We start from the raw sequence: 5857 nt of genomic DNA, 5'->3' as shown, positions 1-5857 counted from the left end.
ATGAAGCTTCTCTGTTCCCTAGTGACCATCCTAAACAATCACTAGGCACATTTATTTCTCAGAAATCTTGTAGGTGTGGGTAGTTGTCGTAGAACAAGGGATGCTGGGGTTGCAATCCTACACACCCAAATGACCTAGGAATGAGTCCTATTGAGCTCAAGGCGGCTTGCTTCCGAGTAGACTAGTCAGGATTGCAAAGCCAGGCAGATTTCCCTCTTCTGCTTAGTTTGCACACCTGTATAATGTGGCTCCGTTTCCCCTTGCATCTACTATTCCCCCTCCCTCAATTTTCTCTGTCCTTTCGTTGATGTCCGATTTCGCCGGCGTCAGCCGTAAAAAAAAAGGGGGGGAGCGGCGAGTGAAGTGTGCCCGCTCCAACACTGCAGTAACAAGAAAGACCAACCAAAGCACACTAACGTGGAAACCGATCCACCCGCCCCGTCCCAACTCCACCCCGCGTTTACTGTTCCAGGACCTTAACGATATAGCAAAGAATTTTTGCACAAGGTGGCAAACTGAGCAGGAAGCGAGATGCCAGCCTGGAACAAACACACGCACAGCCCCCCCCCCCGGCGCTGCGTGGCTTGCCTTGCAGCAAACGGCTCCGCCGCCAAAGGACTCGTCGAAGTTCGCAAGGGCGGGTCTCCGCCTGGCCGCGTCGGAAGGAAACGGGAGTTCCGACGGGGCTCTGCGCAGCCAAGCAAAGAGGTTGCAACGCGAGCTTGCGCGGCGGCCAGGGAAGATCTTTGCAAACTCGAGTGTGTCTGTGCGCGTAACAGGAATTAAACCGCGAGGCTGCAAAAGCTATAGCCGGGGATCCAAATCCCACTTGCTCTCGTTTTAAAATAAAGAATCGGGACCCACAGTGCAACCTCAGCTCTCCCAGCCCCGCTTTTTGCTCGACAGCCGCCGTGCAAAGAATCGGGTGCAGGTTCCCACCTACCCACCCAGCTTTCTCGCTCCAAATGCACCAGCCACTGGGAGCCCCCCCCCCAGCCTTTGCAACGGTTGCTCCGCTCACTGCTGCTGCTGCAGCCGGCGATTGCTCTTGGCGGCTCCCGGCGCGCCACCTGCACGCGGGTTGGCGCTGCAAGAGGAGCCGCCTCAACCCGCCACCGCCTCCTCCACGCCACGCCTGCACCTACATCCTCGACAGCAGCAGCAGCAATTGTTGCAGGCTGCCAATCGCTCCGTTGCCCATGCACCCCCGCGGGTGCAACGCGTTGCAACAGCTTCCATCCACCGTTCCCTCCCTTCCCCACTCCCGGGTTGCCCTGGATGCTAGCGAGGCGGAGGAATTTGCATGCTACGAGGTAAAAAAATAAAATAAAAAATCATGCATGGGCTACTCCATCCGGACTCACGTCTCGGAAGCGGTTCCAGTGCTTGATCTTGCCGCTGTACTGGGAGATGGAAGACAGCCATTGCTCGTCCTCCATGAAATTGCCGGGATTGTCGCCTTCCTTGGCCGCCTTGCCGTCCCCTTCCGCCAAGGCGAGGGCCAGCAGCAGCGGCAGCAGACAACAGCCTGGGGCTCTCATCTTGCCTGCGAGGCGGTGGCTCCCTCGCTGGCCGCAAAGCGATTATTGAGACTTCTTCTTCCTCCTCCTCTGATCTCTCTCCCGGCTCGGAGGGAGAGAAGGGCGGCTGGATCCCCGCTGAAATGTGACCTGATTAGGAGATGCACTACTTCTGCGAAGCCCGGCGCTGCCTGGGAGCCACCGGGAGGATTACGGAGTCTGCGCCAAAAGAGGCAGGCTTAAGTCACTGGAGCATCAGCATCACATTTGACATCATCATACCTGTTAAAAGAAGCCCACCCCCGACGGAAGGGGGTTGGAGGGGACCGGGAGAGGGGCGGGGGGGGCAGTAAGGACTCGGAATGCACCGGTCTCTTCGACTTCTGCCTAATTTGTAAAGAGCAACTCATTGTGGCTATTGACTCATAATGACAGTGCATAGCCCAAGAAAGACCTTGGGAGCGGGGTCCTAGATTATTTTTATGAGCAGGAACCCTACAGCTTTTTAGTTCAGTAGCTGTGGACAATTTGGGCGTAGCCAGGATTTATGTTGACCGGGGTGGGCACCCGTCATCATCCTCTGTCTGGCTCTGTCATGGGGAATGAAATGTCTCCACATCTGTTGTTTTAAATTGCTTTCTTTTGACACCAAGTGCTCAGAAAAAATATTTTCACAAATTCTACTTTTAGTTAAGCATTTTTATTTATTTACTTGATGGGGGGGGCTGCCCTCCCCCCCCCCAAGCTACGCCCATGTCCCAGAAGAAATATACACGAAAGAGGAGCTTATTGTGATCGAAGGCATCCAAGCATTCAGGGTTACACAGAACTCTGAGCAGGTTGGGCAGACAGCAGTTTCTTTTAAAGCTATAGGACAGGTAAGAACATCAGATGATGCTGCTAGATCAGGCCCGTGGCCCCTCTAGGCAACCATCCTGTTCTCACAGCGGCCGGCCAGAACCCAGGCGCAAGAACACTTCCCTCCTGTGGTTTCCAGCAACTGGTATTCTAAATCATCATACTGCTTCCAGCTGTGGAGACAGAGCTTCGCATCACAGCTAGCAGCCATCGATTGCTCTCTCTTCCATGAATTTGTCCAATCTTCTTTGAAAGCCATCTAGGTTATGGTTACCAGATTTTTTCAATTAATCCAAGGACACTTTTTTTTTAAGCTGAGTGGCAACAGGGAGTCAGTAGTGGGGATGGTGAGGCAAAAGACCCTGGGCCCAAGCACACATGCCTATTGTATAAAGGTGCAAATCCCTCCTTTCGCACCCTGTGAAACATAAATGCGCAGAGTTTTTTAAAAACTGGGCAATGGCCGCCTGCCCGCAACTCCCGAGCCTCCTTCGATCAGTCAAAACAAAGGGGGAAGGATATCTGTACCGCCGGATGTCCCCAGCTCCCCTTCAGCAGTGGCGACAGCAGCGGCAGTCAGCAACCCAGAGCCAGCCTGATAGCGCAGTTGGCTCTGGCTGGTTTCAGGAGCTGCCCGCTGCCGTGGCGCCCACCATTTGTCCTTGCCGGAAATTCCAGCGATGAAAAATGGCTGGCGCCACAGCAGCGGGCAGCAAGCAGCTCCTGAAACCAACCAGAGCTGAGGCTGCCGCTGCCATGCTTCCCGGGGACAGATTTGCAAATCCAGAGACATCTGGTAACCCTAATCTAGGTTGTTAGTTACCACTACTTCCTGTGGAACTGAGTTCCATAGATTAACTATGCGCTGCATTAGGAATCACTTTCCTGTATCTGCCCTGCATCCGCCATCATTCAGCTTCACTGAATGCCCACCACCAGTGCTGGCATTGAGAGAGGGGTGTGCTCCCCCCCCGTGTCCACTTTCCTCATGTCATGCATAGTTATATAAACTTGTGCCGTGTCGCCTCTTACTTGCCTAAAAAGTTCCCAGTGCTGCAGCCTTTCTTCATAGAGGAGTCTCTCCATCCCTTAAAGGGTTGTGTCACACAAGATGTATGGGCCTGTCGTAGGCTTGGCACTCAATAGGGAGCTGTAGCGAGCCCAAGTGTACCCAAAGGATACACACAGTGATGCCCTTAGGTAATATTAGCTTCTGGACTTCATGGTCATATGGGACCTGCAATATGTACTAAGCCAACCCCACTGTGTTTGGGGGCGCTGCCCAGATGGCATCCCTCGATATAGCTGTTTGTTGCATTCACACTTTACATCTTAATTTTACTCCCCAAAAATGGCCCCCTGGAGCCAGAGTGGCTTTAAACCCCTCAGGTCACATCAGATACTGTTTCTCCCACACCCATGTTTCCCCCCACTTCCTAGCTATATGATACCGCATGAACTCTCTGGGGGATTACAGCTGTTTGTAACGACTTTGCCAAATGTGATAACTAAACATTTCAAGCCCAACTGCTTTTACTCAAACCCCTGCTCCCCAACTGAAAACTGCTGGATTCCGTACAATCTGGTGTCTCGAGGGATCCTAACCTATTCTCACCCAAGCACCAGTGCGGCAACAGCGAGATCATACAAAGGACCAGGCCTGTAACAAACACAAACACCTTATCAGAATATCTGGACACATTTTAAAAGTGGGGGAGGGGGCACCCATTTGGTAGGGCGCGGCCATGCCAGTATTAATAATTGTGAGGCCATTGTTCTCCACAGGAGAGAGTTATACATGTCCTGGACTTTCCTTCTGAAATAATTAGTGGGAACTGAAAGTGCTTAACTGTGGCAGGATCATGTCCACAACACTGACTCCCCTCACTCCCAAAATGCATACTGTACTCAGATTATTAAATGCAGCTACTCTTGCTGACCTGAATACTGTAGTTGTAGAACCTGTCAATTGAAACAACAGCGATAAAAACTAACTTCTACCTTACCAGATGTCCACCCTCCCTGTTCTCTGCTGCTACTATACTGGGCAATTAAGTGCACTGTCTAGCATATCACCTATGGGGTTCAACCACCTAGCAGAATTTGATGTTGCAAGTCTACAGTGAGACTTCCTTACTTTTGCAGCAACAAAGCCAATCAGTCCTGGTTCTTCCTGTGGGGGGATTTTACAGTCTTGCCAGACTCATGCTGCAACCCTGTGCACACCTATCTGGACATAAACACCACTGAACATGCATAGGAGTAAAGGGGGGGAGCCAACACTTTGATCTTCTAATGTTGTGCATGCTTAAGACAGTATCTTTCCAGCTCTTCAACCCAAACCCACCCCCCTCAAGAACCTCCAAGCCCATGGTCAAGGATTCATCCACTCTAAATTGGGAAAGCAGACAAAGAGCTATGGTTTCTCTTCTCAAAAAATCCTCCAAGAACAGGAGACAAATGAGCTCTCCCGTACCTTTTCCTGGCCAATCATTTTTGATAGAAAGCGTCAAGGAATACCAGTAGGGCATTTAATCATTGGACTATGCAGGGATGTTGAAACCCGTTTCAAGAGTTGACACACATGCTTCTCACTGTCTTGACCTGCTGATAACCAACTGCTGAAAACTATAAGCCACAGTGGGCCACCCTATCTATCTATCTATCTATCATCAGTGAACATTGCATATGAAGAGTACAGATGGGTATATTGAACAGACATTAAACAAAAACTAGAGGGTGAGTTTTTAACATCACGTGAGTTAACCAAAGAAGAAGAAGCCAGGACATAATAAGATATGTGATTATTTCCATGGATCAGATGAAGAGTCATTCCAAAATGTGATGGGGGAAGCTGAAATTTAGAAATCCCGTTATTGATATATGGAAATAATCAGAGACCATAAAAAAGTTCTTGTTTGGCTGTCTCCTAGCCGGGGTGGGGGTGGGAGGAGTATTCCTATGAGGCCCAGGCAACATGACAAATAGCATGGGATGTTGTTGTGTCCATGTTGTCCCTGTTACTCAGATAATTAAAAAAATAAAGAAAAAATCCCAGCCCAATACTGTAAATATATAGCAGGACAAAGTTTCCAAATGTCTATTATTATTATTATTATTATTATTATTATTATTATTATTATATACCGCCCTATACCTGGAGGTCTCAGCTATTTCCTTCCTACCAGTCACTAGTATAACATATTTAAGAAGAAACTGTCATTGCAGGTTAGAGGGGAGCCTTCAAGATAACAGAGAAAATGATGGTTCTGGTTGCACCAATTCTGCTAAGTCAGAGATAGTGCTAAATGCTCATTCCCCAAAGATATCTACATCATAGCTAATCTATCACACATGAGTACAGTAAAAGATCCTTATTTCTTGAACCCAGTTGACTAGCCTTTTCAGTATCATATGCCAAATGTAAAGTAGCTTTTAAGTGGACCAGTCTTATTCCCCACCCCACAGTCTCTATCCCT

General features: G+C 49.5%; 1 pseudogene across 1 annotated transcript; it reads right to left on the bottom strand.

Annotated features, from left to right (window-relative positions):
- Positions 1 to 1173: 1173 nt before the first annotated feature.
- On the bottom strand, positions 1174 to 1825 carry LOC309532190 (testican-2 pseudogene; annotated as a pseudogene). Its single transcript has one exon. The product of its transcript is annotated as a testican-2 pseudogene (transcript).
- Positions 1826 to 5857: the final 4032 nt, after the last annotated feature.

This window comes from Podarcis vaucheri (assembly GCF_965113315.1).
Source record: "Podarcis vaucheri genome assembly, chromosome: 5".
NCBI lineage: Eukaryota > Metazoa > Chordata > Lepidosauria > Squamata > Lacertidae > Podarcis > Podarcis vaucheri.
This window is presented reverse-complemented; position numbering and strand designations above follow the sequence as displayed.